The 14,681-nt window shown below is 40.5% G+C and overlaps 1 protein-coding gene across 2 annotated transcripts in view; it reads left to right on the forward strand.

Moving 5' to 3' along the window:
- The first annotated feature begins 6,349 nt into the window (after window positions 1–6,349).
- Window positions 6,350–14,681, forward strand: part of Ifnar2 (interferon alpha and beta receptor subunit 2) — a 32,161-nt gene continuing 23,829 nt past the window's right edge. Inside the window, exon 1 of one of the 2 annotated variants that reach the window (XM_013357829.4) lies at window positions 6,350–6,667. The gene's annotated coding sequence lies outside the window, so the exon portion shown is untranslated. Of the gene's footprint in view, window positions 6,668–13,724; window positions 13,846–14,681 lie in introns of those variants that run through there. The other variant, XM_078044551.1, reaches the window with a different exon arrangement.

Here is a 14,681-nt window from a genome sequence, read left to right on the forward strand (position 1 = left end):
ATTCTGAGAATCAGAGGTAAAGATGGAGGGTCACGTGTGCACAGCTGAGTTGAGGCTGGGTGTGATGAATTCAGCTGCCACTTTATCAAATAAGGCCAGAAGCTCACCCTGGCTGCAGCACCCTTTGAGTAGGTACCTTGCAGCTGAGCTGAAGAAGCAGCCCTCCCCCTCCCCACTTCCTCTACCTGTCTGGGCTAAGGAGGGCAGCTGCCAGAGAGAGGCGAAGTCTGGTAATGGGGGTTTGGGACATCTCAGGCAAAGTCTCCCTGGAGGAACTGACCCCCACCTTCCTCACACATGCACGTGTGGGGCAAGTTCATAGCTTATCATGGGATAGCCACCTGGAGCTTCATCCAGAACCTGCCAAGAGGATAATAGAGCTGAGCATTTGGCCTCAAAAGTAAACCTATAAGGAGATCATGCCAGGGTTGGGACCAGATCCAGACTCCTAATGTGTCACCCTTTTTACTGATTATCCCCCACCCAAGAGGGCAGAAAGTTATAGGAGTATAGATTTTATAAAAAGAAGGGTCAACCCCACATAAATAACTGTCTCCAGCTCACTGAGTTACCTTCTACCATGAAATATTTGACACACAAGAACATTCCACATCTATAATTTTTTTTTCTCCACAAGTCTCCTTCATGACCCTTACCATGCAACCTCTCAGCAAAACACATTGCTACATATTTCCTGTAAAAAGCAGATGCTGGGGGCTGGGGTTGTGGCTCAGCGGTAGAGCGCTCGCCTAGCAAGTGTGGGGCCCTGGGTTTGATCATCAGCACCACATAAAAATAAATAAATAAAATAAAGGTGTTGTGTCCAACTGCAACTATATATACACAGATGCTGTCACTCAGGAACTCTTTTACATTCTCAATCCAAATCTAAACACATGATCTGTGTGCCTTTCCTCTGTTACAAAAAAAAAAAAAAAAAAAATGCAAAGTCTCTGCTCCTATGGAAGTTCAACCCTTCCAGGTTCCTGGATGCTTCCCACTATTCCCATCTCAGCAACTTCACTCTCACCTTTATATCAACTCTTCCCCAGTATTAATGTATCACTCTGTACAGGATCATGCTCATACACCATGGGCATGCATTATAATCTCCCACCTTAAAAATATCTACCCTTTGAGATGCCACTGCACATCTGTCAGGGTGACTAAAATCCAAAACATGACAAAACCAAATACTGGTGGTGATGAGGAACAACAGGAACTTTCATTCATTGCTTGTGGGAATGCAAAATGGTGTAGCCATGTTGGAAGACAGTTTGACAATTTCTTACAAAACTAATCATATCTTTTTTATATATATATATCTTGCCGTATGATCTAGCAATGTAGCTCCCCGGTATTTAACCAAATGAATTTAAAACATATTCACACAAAATCCTGCATGTGGACATTTATAGCAGCTTTCTTCATTATTGTTCAAACTGAAAGCAAACAAGATTTTCTTCCACGGGTGAATAATTCACAAACTGTTCAGACAATAAAATATTGTTCAGCACTAAAATGAGCTGTCAAGCCACAACCTGACATGGAAGAACCTCAAATACATATTGCTAAGTGAAAAAGTCACTATAGAAAGGCCATATACTGTATGATTACAAATAGATAACATTCTAGAAAAGGCAAAAATTGACAGTTTTGAAAAAGTCAATAGTTGCCTGGAGTTGGAGAAAGGACAAATGAACACTGAGAATTTTTAGGGCAGTAAAACTGTTCTGTGGGGGCTGGGGTTGTGGCTCAGCGGTAGAGCACTCACCTAGCACGTGCAAGGCCCTGGGTTCCATCCTCAGCACTGCATAAAAATAAATTAATTAAATAAAGGTATTGTGTCCAAATACAACTAAAAAATAAATATTAAAAAAATCTCTTCTTCTGTGGAATATAGTAATACAGTTGTTATTATATGTTTGGCAAAAATCACAGAGCATACAATAACAACATTGAAACTTACTGTAAACCATGGACTTTAGTTAATAATAATGTATGGATTATGTTCGTCAATGGTAACAAATGTGCCACATTAATGTAAAATGTTAATATAATAATAGGAAATTGTCAGGGCAGAGCAGAGGAGGATATTAAAAGGAGTTATATGGAAACTCTATCTTCCACTCATTTTTTTCCATAAACTGAAACCTGATCTTAAAAAAAAAAATACAACTGGGCTGGGATTGTGGCTCAGTGGTAGAGCGCTCGTCTAGCACGTGTGAGGCCCTGGGTTCCATCCTCAGCACCACATAAAAATAAATAAAATAAAGGTTAAAAAAATACAACCTATTCATTAAAAAATAAAATAAAGTAAAATACGTACCCTTGTCCCAACAGCCTACTTTAGCTCCCTCAGTCTCTCATGTCAAACATGATACTCCATCCAACCATTGCTCAAGCCCAAGGGACAAGTCACCCCAACCCCACAGAGGACTCCTTCCTTTCCTCCTTGGCTGGGCCTTTTGGACTTCAGCATTTGCTTTTCTTCCAGCCCAGCCCTGTGGACCACAGCCCCAGGATGGTCCTTGTTCAGGTCTCAGCTCAGGGGTCCTCCGTGGAGGGAGGGCCTTCCACACTGCCTTGTCTCATGTCCTCCGCTTTCCCAGGCCCTCTGCAGCTTATCACCTGTCGCTTTGCCTTCATGTCATCCTGAAATTAACTTGTGCACTCCAGGGTTTGCATAGGCATCGCCATACCCACTAGAGTGTGAGGGGATAGTGACTCCTTCTGTACCATATAGCCCACACTGTCTCCAACACCTTCAGCAGAGCTTGGCATGGGAGATGCTAGGAAAATATGTACTAAGGGAAGAAGCAGATGTGCATTCTGTTTACAGGAAAAAAAATTTGACTATAGACATCTGAGATTTCCCATATATCCCATCTCCCTCCATGCAGTTTTCTTCATAACTAACATCTTGCATGAGAATGGAATATTTGTTACAACTGACAAGCCAATATTGATACATTATTAGGAATTAAAGTCATATGGTTTATATCAGGATTCATTCTTGGTGTCAAACATTCTAGAGGTTTTGGAAAATGTACAATGACATGTAGACATCGTTATGGAATCCTACGAAAGATTGATTGTCACCCATCTCTCCTAGGCTCCACTTATTCATCTCTATCCTGTTCACCTTGAAATCCAGGAAACCACTGAGTTTTTTTCTCAACTTTTCACTATGTCCATAGCTTGATGTTTCCCAGATTTCCATAGAATTAGAGTAATATAGTACGTAGCCTTTTCATACTGATTATTTTTCATTTAGTGGTACACATTTAGGGTTCCTCCCTGTATTTTTGTGGTTTAGTGGTTCATCTCTTTTTTATTATTGAATAATATTCCATTGTATAGAGGTGCCCCAGTTTGCTTACCCATTTAACTATTGAAGAAACAATCATTGCAATGCTGAAGCAATTGTTGCTTCAAGTTTGTAAAATAATTGTTGCAAAGATTGTTTCAAGGTTGCAAAAATTATTAATAAAGCTGCTATAAATGTTTATGTGTAGGTTTCCGCCTGAACATGTAAATGGATGATTCTGGAGGACAAAGTAAGATGTTTTAGCTTTCTAAGAAACTGTCAAACTGTCTTCTAAAGTAACTGTATCATTTTGCATTCCCACCAGCAAGAAGCGAGAGTTCCTGTTGCTTCCCAGCTTCACTAACATCTGGGGTTGTCAGTCTTCTGGATTTTAGACATTCTAATAGGGGCACAGCAAACCTTGTTTTAATTTGTAATTCTCTAATGATGTGCAATGTTAAAAATCTCTTTTTTTGTGGGGGAGGGGCAGAGAGCAGGGATTGAACTCAGGGACACACGACCACTGATCCACATCCCCAGTCCTATTTTACATTTTATTTACAGACAGGGTCTCATTGAGTTGCTTAGCACCTCAATTTTGCTGAGGCTGGATTTGAACTTGTGATCCTCCTGTCTCAGCCTCCTGTACCACTGGGATTACAGGTGTGCACCACCATGCCCAGCAAGAATCTTTTTATATGTTATTTTTTCATCTCTTGTCTTTCTGATGAAAGGTCTGTTCAAATTCCTTCCCCAGTTTTTAATTGGGTTGTTTATGCTTACCTTAAGAGTTCTTTGTATATTTGGGATACATGCCCTCTATTAGATGCGTGTTTTACAAATATTTTCTCCCACTCTCCAGTCTATAGTCTGACTTTTTCTTCTTTACAGTGTCCGTACAAAGAAGAAGTTTTTAATTAAAACTAAGCCAAATTTATCTTTTTTTTCTTTTCTTTTCTTTCAAGGATTGTGTTTTCAGTGTGGTGTCTAAAAAGTCATCACCAAACCCAAGGTCACCTAAATTTTCCCCAGTGTTATCTTGTAGTTGTTTTCAAGTTTTATATTTTATATTTAGGCCCGTGATCCACTTTGAGTTAGTTTTTGTGGAAAATGTGAAATCTGTGTCTAGATTCATCTTTTTGCATATCCAATTTGTGAGTGTTAGCTTTCTGGAACTGTAACTTAACAAGAAAAAAAAAGTTTATTTTGGCTTCTAGTTTCCAAGGTTATTGTCCCTGATGGAGGCTTCATTGCTATTGGGTCTGTGGTAAGCAGCACATCAAAGCAGGAAGCCCAGAGTTGTTCACCTCATGACCAGGAAGTGAAAGAGAGAGGAAGAAGACCAGACAGGGAGTCCATGATCTCCTTCATGGATACACCCCCAGTGACCCTAAGACCTCCCAATAGGCCCTTCCCCTTAGACTTTCCACCTCCTCCCAATGGCACCAAGCTGGGGTCTAACCCTTTAACACTAGGACCTTGGGGGACACTTAAGATCCATTTGTTGAAAAGGCTATCCTTTCTCCATTGAATTGCTTTATTATTTAGTCAAAGATCGGTTGACTATTTGTGTGGGTCTGTTTCTAGGCTCCCTCTTCTGTTTCATTGATCTGTTTGCCCCATCTCCAATTAATCATAGTTAACATTTTGACATATTTCTGTATTAATATATATGTTTATATAAAAGGGTACATGGAGTTTGGGATTGTCTTTCTCCCTCTTACAGAGGATATTTTTGAAACTTCTCTAAAAGGGTGGCTGAAAACATTGTCAATGTTGAATGTCTTTTGTAAGGAATCAAGATCCCAAATGAGTTCCCTTCAATCTTGTGGGATTGGTGGGAATTCTGCCCAGCGTTACACGATAGGTAGGGCGGTGGCATTCACTTTATGAATACCCCTGTTCCTAGCCTACAAAGGAGTATCAGCCAAGGTTAGACTCCACAGATGAAAATATTCCTTTTTATTCCATCTACAAAAATTATGAAGCATAATCTGAAAAGGAGGAGTTCTCTTTTTCCTCAGTCACCAGAAGGTAAAAGTGAAAGCCTAATTATCATAGGCTAGGTTTATAACATTTCCCTCCTCTTCTTGGAAATGATTTTAACATTTTCATTTTCATATCTTTAATATTTAGAATATACATACACTTTTTTTTTGGTACCTGGGAGCAAACCTAGGGGTGCTTAACCACCACATCCCTGGTGCCCCCCACCTTTTTTTTGGAGATAGGACCTTGCTAAGTTGCTGAGGCCAGTTTTGAACTTGTGATCCTCCTGCCTCAGCCTTCTGAGTCCCTGGGATTACAGGGGTGCACGATCGCGCCAGGCCAGAATATACTTACATGTTACCGAAAGCTGCCTCATGTTCTGTTTTGGAAGTTGAAAGGATATAATATCAGGTAAACGAACTAATATTGTATTTCCCGTCCACCTACTCTGAAACATCTTGAGAAGCGGGGGCTGAGCGTGGGTAGGAGCATGAAAGAAAGACACACTGAGGATCAGGGTGGTGGGTAACGATGTCTACAAAGGCCTTCTTAAACCCCCAACCTGCCAAGTCTTTACAACTGAATGGTAGGTATTTTTAATCCCTGTTTTGTTGACTGGAGAATCATGATCAGATAGGTTTTTAAAAGTAGTGAGAAAAGCTAGAAGCCGGGGAGCACTAGCTTTAAGTTGGGGGCTGGGGGACAGGAAAGGATCCATTTCCCTGATTCATTCATTCAACACGTTTGTGCTGAATGTCTGTGAGTGCACCGCTCTAGCCCCGGGGAACGCGGATCCCTCTTGGGTGGGAAGGGATGACAGAATGTCAAGATATTCTGCCTTTATTGGGTGATATTCGTAACCAGTTATCTGCCCTCCTGTCCATTGATTTCGCTGGCGATGACTTCGTTGCAGGAAACGAAACAGACAGGAATCCATCAGCCCTTCCTCGGTGGACCGCCCTTGACCCAGGCGAGCAAAGGTTGGGACAGTGAGCAGCAGATGCAAATGACCTCATCTGGTAGCCCCGCCCCGGCCCCGCCCACGTCAGCCCGGAGTCCCCGCCCCGCGTCCGGAGACTGCAGCTAGCGCTCCCCGGCTGTCAGCTCCACTCGCCCGGCGGCCAGGAGAGCCGGGGCCGCGCAGGTGACCCTCCCCAGCGCCGTCAGCGGGCCACCACCGGCCTCCGGACCGCTTTTGCCCCACGCCGGCCTAGTCGGCGCCCGTCAGAAGAGGTCGCCTGCTGACACTGCCCCCGGGATCGCCAGCAGTGCCCTGGCGGCCGCGGGAGCCGAACCCCGGCGCCGACCGCGGCCGGGAGTGGGCGGAGGGGAGCGTCTCGGAGCCGCACCGCGGGGCGAACTGCCAGGGTAAGGCGCGGGCGGCGGGTCGCGGCGGAGGCCGCAGGTGCCGATTACAGCAGAACCAAGGCCTTGTGCCTGCAGTTAGTTCCCGGAATCCCCCTCCTGTTCCTGCCTCACTCCCGGACTCCGCCTCCTCCTGCCCAGCCTCCCTGTCCTGGGCATTTTGGCTCCTGCGCTCCTGCGCTCCAGCGACCCCGCAGCCCCACCCAAGAGCGGGCCCCTCTTGGGTGGGAAGGGATGACATAATGTCACGATATTCTGCATATATTGGGTGATTCGCTTGTGTTTCCACTCAGAGCAAACCAGTTATCTGCCCTAGAGAGTTGACCCCCCCCCCATCCATTTATTGCGCTGGCGATGACTTTATGGAAAAATTATGGGTGTCTCACCTCCTTTTGTGTTTTACTAAAATCTGATGTCCTTGTTTTGCTTAGCAAGAGGTCTTAAAACTTAGCCTGAGCCTGGGACAGAACCTGGTGGGAGGTACTGTTTCTAGCACCAGAGTCCTGCTGCCCCACCCCCCTCATGTCATGACCCAGGAGCTTGTCCCACCAGCTGTCCCCAGTCCCACCCTTGCCAATCCGACTGTAGTTATTTAGGCAGATGGAAGAGGCCATACCAAAATCTTCTCTAAGGAAACTAATAAATGTCACTAGCAATTTGGCTGTGGTTAAGATTTTTTTCTGTCTCAGGAAGTAGCTTGAACTTTTAGTTTCTGTAGTTTACAGGCTGTCTTCAATTTTAAATCATCAAAAATCTGCATGACTCTTCATTCTTTACCTGTCTTTCCTCCAAAGTTTCTCCTGCGTTTATTTAAAAGTTAAAGAAAAATCTGCGTGAGATTTGGTTCAGATTATTTGACAAAAGGTACCTTGTTTAAGACAGAAACCAGAAGGATCATAGTCCAAGAGGTACTGTCTTAGAAGTGAAATTTATATTAAAATATGTACTCCACCACTCACATCCACACAAAACCACACTGGGTTTATTTTCCTGTTACATTAATAGACCTTCAAACTATTGAAGAGTCAATGACATGTATGTTCTTTTATTATTAATCTTCATGTTTTATCAAAACTAATATCCAAACTAAAATTCCATTGATGCACTAAAATTATATGTAACTAAGTTTTTTAAAAAAAATCACTGTAAGGCATGCTATGTGTCATACTACTGGAAATGCCCTCTAAGTAAAGAAATGTTCTAATGTGGAAAATAAAAAGTTGCTTTATAATTTATTAAATATTAGTAAACTAGCATATTGCCTGACATTATAGTCAGCCTTCCTCATCTGCAGGTTCTGCATCTGCAGATTCAAGTAACAGTCTGTACTGAACCTGTACAAACATGTTTCCTTGTCATTATCCCCTAATAATGCAACATACCAACAATTTACATTGTATTGATTTAAAGCATGTAGGAGGATGTACATAGGTTCTACACAAATACTACACCATCTTATGTAAGGAATTTGAACATCCTTGAATTTTGGTGTACTAGGAGTTAGGTCCAATCTCCAAGGGATACTGAAGGTCCACTGTTCTTTTCTTTGTCTTTTCTTCCTTACAGAATGAACTAGTGGTAGGCAATCCAGGAAAAAAATAAAGGGAAAGTTGTTTTTTAGTAGAGGAGGTTGGCTGCCTTAAGAGTGGGGAGGGGTAGAGAAAAGAGGTATGTAGCATGAGGTATAAGTAGTTGGGAGCCACTGAAAATGTTCTCTGGAGCCAGCAGGAAAACGAACACACTCAGTTACCCCAGGAAGCCAGGGCTTTACTTTATAAACCAGAAAGCCTTAAGCTTTATCACTGGTTTTTGTTTGCTTGACTGTTTTTCAATTCTGAGGGCCCAAAATTATGTTTAAAATTTAAGTGTGACTGGGTGTAGTGGTGCACAGTGCTCTATCTAATGTGCAGGTGGTAATCCCAGCAGCTCAGGAAGTTGAGACAGGAGGGTCACAAGTTCAAAGTCAGCCTCAGCAAAAAACCGAGGTGCTAAGCAATTCAGTGAGACCCTGTCTCTAATAAAATACAAAATAGGGCTGGGGATGTGGCTCAGTAGTTGAGTGCCCCTGAGTTCAATCCCAAGTACCAAAAAAAAAAAAAAAAAAGTGTGCCCTAACCACTAGAAACAGGCAAGTCAACAAAAATCTTGAAAATTTCTCCCTAATCAATAAGAAAGAGTGCAATAAATAAAAGTCTTGCCAGACATAATCAGCTATGAGTTGTTCTTTTTTAAAATTTTTTATTCTAATTTGTTATATGTGACAGCAGGATGCATTTGTGCTGGGCAGGGCGAGTGAGATGGGAAATTAGAGGGCTGATGGGGAGCAGGGCGCGCCTGCACTAGAGTCATGCCCAAACTGTTGACTGTGCCTCACCTCACCCATAGGGACAGGGAACAGGGTGTGCAGGATGCTTACAGAAACCCCCTAGGAGTGTCAGACTGATCTCTCTTTCCTCTCCTATCCCAGCACCAATCCTTCAGGCAGGGTCTGGAGAAGCTTCCCTGGCTTTTCCAGAACACACTATGGTTTGTGCATAGTGAGAGATAGGGGTTTAATTTCAGTTTTTTGCATATGGATTTCCAGTTTTCCCAGCACCATTTGTTGAAGATGCTATCTTTTCTTCAATGTACCAGTAGTAAAAAGAAGTCAAGATGTCACTGCACAATGTCACAGTAGGAGGTAACCGAAGCCTTCCAAGTACAGCAGGGGAGATGGGGGAGAAAGGGAAAGAACAACAAGGAGTTGTTCTTTTTTTTTTTAATTTTTTTATTCTAATTTGTTATATATCACAGCAGAATGCATTACAAATCATATTACACATATAGAGCACAATTATTCTTATCTCTGGTTTGTATACAAAGTATATTCACATCATTCTTGTTTTCATACATTTACTTTAGGGTAATAATGTCCATCTCATTCCACCATCTTTTTTTACCCCACCTTGCCTCCTCCCTTCCCCTCCTACCCCTTTTCCCTATCTAGAGTTCGTCTATTCCTCCCATGCTCCCCCTCCCAACCCCACTATGAATCAGTCTCCTTATATCAGAGAAAATATTCAGCATTTGTTTTTTTGGGATTGGCTAACTTCACTTAGCATTATCTTCTCTAACTCCATCCATTTACCTGCAAATGCCATAATTTTATTCTTTTATTGCTGAGTAATATTCCATTGTATGTATATGTGTATGTGTATATGTATATATATATATATACACACACATATATGTATATGTGTGTGTGTGTGTATATATATATATATATATATATATATATATCACATTTTCTTTATCCATTCATCTATTGAAGGGCATCTAGGTTGGTTCCACAGTTTAGCTATTGTGAATTATGTCACAATAAACATTGATGTGGCTGTGTCCCTGTAGTATGCTGTGTTTAAGTCCTTTGGGTATAGACCAAGGAATGGGATAGCTGGGTCAAATGGCGGTTCCATTCCTAGTTTTCCAAGGAATCTCCATATTGCTTTCCATATTGGCTGCACCATTTTGCAATCCCACCAGCAATGTATGAGTGTACCTTTTCCCCACATCCTCATCAACACTTATTGTTGTTTGTATTCTTATTAGCTGCCATTCTGACTGGAGTGAGATGAAATCTTAGAGTAGCTTTGATTTGCATTTCTTTAACTGCTAGAGATATTGAACATTTTTTCATATATTTGTTGATTGATTGTATATCACCTTCTGAGAAGTATCTGTTCAGTTCCTTGGCTCATTGATTAATTGGGTTATTTGTGTTTTGTTTTGTTTTGGTTTTGGTTTGTTTTTTTTTTTTTTTAAGTTTAGCTTTTTGAATTCTTTATATATCCTAGAGATTAGTGCTCTATCTAATGTGCAAGTGGTAAAAATTTGCTCCCAAGCTGCAGGCTCTCTATTCACCTCACTGATTGTTTCTTTTGCTGAGAAGAAGCTTTTTAGTTTCTATTACTTGATTTTAATTATTGTGCTATAGGTGTCTTATTAAGGAAGTAGGGGCCTAATCCGATATGATGGAGATTGGGGCCTACTTTTTCTTCTTAAATGCAGGGTTTCTGGTTTAATTCCTAGGTCCTTTATCCACTTTGAGTTGAGGTTTGTGCATAGTGAGAGATAGGGGTTTAATTTCAGTTTTTTGCATATGGATTTCCAGTTTTCCCAGCACCATTTGTTGAAGATGCTATCTTTTCTTCAATGTATGCTTTTGGCACCTTTGTCTAATATAAGATAACTGTAATTATGTGGGTTAGCATCTATGTCCTTTATTCTGTACTATTGGTCTACCATTTTGGTGCCAATACCATGCTGTTTTTGTTACTATTGCTCTATAGTATAGTTTAAGATCTGGTATAGTGATGCCACCTGCTTCACTCTTCTTGCTAAGGATTTCTTTAACTATTCTGGTGTCTTATTTTTCCAGATGAATTTTATGACTGCTTTTTCTATTTCTATGAGGAATATCATTGGGATGTTGATTGGAATTGCATTAAATCTGTATAATGTTTTTGGTAGTATGGTCATTTTAACAATTTTAATTCTGCCCATCCAAGAACAAAAAGTTAGTTCTTTGAGAAAACAAATAAAATTTACAAACCCTTAGCCATGCTAACGAAGAGAAGGAGAAAACTCAAATTACTAACACATGTGATGGAAAAGGAAATATCACAATAGACACTACAGAGATAAGAAGATAATTAGAAATTATTTTGAAAACTTGTGCTCCAATAAAATAGAAAATATTGAAGGCATTGACAAGTTTCTAGAGTCTATATGATTTGCCCAAATTGAATCTGGATGATATACATAATTTAAACAGATCAATTTCAAATGATGAAATAGAAGACACTATCAGAAGCCTATCAACCAAGAAAAGCCCAGGACCAGATGGATACACATCCGCGTTCTACAAGACCTTTAAAGAAGAACTAATACCAATACTCTCCAATTTATTTCAGGAAATAGAAAAAGAGAGAGCACTTACAAACTCATTCTATGAGGCCAATATCACCCTGATTCTAAAACCAGGCAAAGACACATCAAAGAAAGAAAACTTTAGACCAATATCTCTAATGAACATAGATGCAAAAATTCTCAATAAAATTCTAGCAAATTGAATACAAAAACCTATCAAAAAGATAGTGCACCATGAAGGAGCTGTTCTTGCAAGGAGTCCCGTGTGTGTGTGTGTGTGTGTGTGTGTGTGTGTGTGTGTGTGTACACATATAAATATCTTGAAACCAAAGAAATTTGTACACCCTACAACAACTCAATAAAAATTCGAACAATATCAAAAATGAGAAAAAATCTAAATGAACATTAAAAGAAAGATTGCAGACATAATGGAATAAACTGAAGATCATGAAAACACAATAACTGAAGAAATAAGTTAGAGGAAAGAAGAGAGAAAGTATTAAAATATTTTAGTAGAGGAAAGGCTTGATGTAAGCCCCCTTGGGGATGAAAGAGACAAGATGAAATCAATTAGAAAGAATCTAATCTGGAAGATAGGCCAAACACAACCAAGCATTTAGGATAACTGGATCCCTGGAAGAGAGAAACCAACAAATGGTGCAAAAGTACAAATAAAAATAGGACCAAAAAAAATTAATTGAAATGAAGATTTTTTAAAAGTGGTCTGTAAACTAAAGAACTGGCCATTTCCAGGAAATTTTCAAATGGAAATGTTCAGCACCAAGATATTTTAAATGGTTTCAAGTCAAATAAAAAGAACTATTTAGGAATGCAAGAAGAAAAATTGAAGGAGGGAGAAACAAAATCGATCAGTGGAACACTAAAGGCCAGAATGTAATGATTTGAGGGTAAAGTTCTAAGGGAAAGAACCTTTCCCCAAGGGACTCTGTCATTCAAGTTGAAAGTCAGCGGGGGACCTTCACAACTCTGTAGAGCAGAGTGTATAGCACCATGAGCCTGATGAAAGAAAGAAAACACACACACACACACACACACACACACAATCTGCCTGGAAAACAAATTCCAGGAAATGGCCAATTAGAGATAATAGAAGGGCTGGGACCGGGTAGAGCACTTGCCTGCTTGCCTGCATCTGATTCTCAGCACCACATAAAAAATAAGTAAAATCAAGGTTTTGTGTCCAACTGCAACTAAAAAATAAATATTACAAGAAGAGAGAACATAAGGAGATAACAGAAGTAAAAAAAAATAGTACAGGAGATGTGATATTTATTCTATTTAAGTGTGGAAACAATACAGAACATCTATAGAAATTGTATGTAGACTAGATGTAATTTTTATAATTCCAGACCAAAGTATATACAGAAAAAAAGAAAGAAAGAAAGAAAAGAAAGTGGGGGAGAAAAAACATTAGAATGCTAATGTTCTGATCTTTCAAAGCATGGATCAATAAATATGGTTTCAAATTAAAAGGTACTGTGAATACTTAATAGTGTAACTTCCTACCGTTTTTCAAAATTTTTTAAACCTCAGAGGGATATGGTAGTGCCGCACACTATTCTTTCTGACGGACAAAAAAAGTTTTATATTTCAACAATTCCTTCAGCTTTGCTTCATTTTTTTTTCCTAAGTAGATTTAAATTTATAAATCAACCTGTATGTGTGTGTGTGTGTGTGTGTGTGTGTGTGTGTGTGTGTGTGTGTGTACTTGCATTTGCATTGAAGGACCTAGGAAGATCTGTGGGATCATGTTCACCCAATGTGAATGATGATATTTGGATGCTGGGATCTGTACTTTTAGACATTATTTTTTTAATGAGCAGGTTGAATTTTTACAGAAACAAAAAATATATGTGGAAAAACAGTCTTGAAACAGACATGTGAAGGTATTAATGACCGATACTGGATAGTAGCAATAAGGATCATTGTTACTTTCTTCTTTGTACTCTTTTGTATTTTTTTTAATTTCCAGGAAAAGTTGTAGAATTGTATTTGTATAATATTTCTGAATCCAGTCCATTCATTATTCACGGGCTGCCTGGCAGTGTCCCAACCCCCAGGCCAGCTGGATTGAAGAAAAGACAGTTATGCTGCCTACCAGGGTTGGTGAGATAGCAGGTTCCTTGAGGGTTGTCTGTCTGTTCACTTAGGAGGAGTTGGAATTCAGAGAAGAAGAATTTCATCCAGGCTTGAGCTAAACTCTGAAAATCAGTAGTGTTTGTTGGCGTGTAAGTGGCAAGGACAGCTCCCAGGTAAGAGACCCCCAGAATGGAGAAGACCAAGCCAGGGGTGATCTGTGTCTGGAGCTTAGCAGATGGTTGGGACAGTGACTCCAGGGGAAACTGGAAAGTTGGTGACAGCCTTAAATTCAGTCTTTGGAGTTTGCATGCTGTCGGGCCATGGTGGGCTAAGACTGAGCTGGCGGCAGGATTTGCAGGGTCCACCAGAACAAATAAAAATGTAGGGTCCAGTCATTTAAAAAGCAAGGACAAGGGTCACTAAAGAGAAAAATAGGAAGTCTTTTCTTCCTCCCTTTTTCTACCCTCCCCCATTGTCATATTTTTAAATTTCCTGTTTAATGCCATTCTAAGTCAAAAAGTAAAATTTTAATCATTTAGCATGAATTTAGCAGTTGTGCATATTGTGCAGATATCAGATTTATCATATTTAAATGCAGATAAAAGAGCATTTAATTCCAACAAAACACTGAATTGGGGTTTGTAACATATGTTGGGAAGTTTCTTCAAGCCAGCTAGAAAAAGCAAACTCAAGCTAGATTCAGGAAGATGCAAACCAAGGGAGTGTCCTTGGGCACCAGGATGCCGCCTGACATTGCCAGGATCCACCTCTTGCTAACTCCCTCTGTCTCTGGTGAAGTCAAGCTTTACATCTCCCTTTCCCAAGGACCCACCATCCTAACCCACAGCATACTGGCCACATCCAAGGGCCTTTAAAGCGCTGCTCTGAATATGCTAGCACCTGGGTCAAGCATGACCTAGAGATTATTTCAACCAGACCCAACCTCCAGCCAGCTGTCCCTGAGTGAGGCATGCACTGCCAGCCCAGAGAGAATAGCCTCTGCTCTACC

Source organism: Ictidomys tridecemlineatus, chromosome 3 (assembly GCF_052094955.1).
Source record: "Ictidomys tridecemlineatus isolate mIctTri1 chromosome 3, mIctTri1.hap1, whole genome shotgun sequence".
Lineage (NCBI taxonomy): Eukaryota > Metazoa > Chordata > Mammalia > Rodentia > Sciuridae > Ictidomys > Ictidomys tridecemlineatus.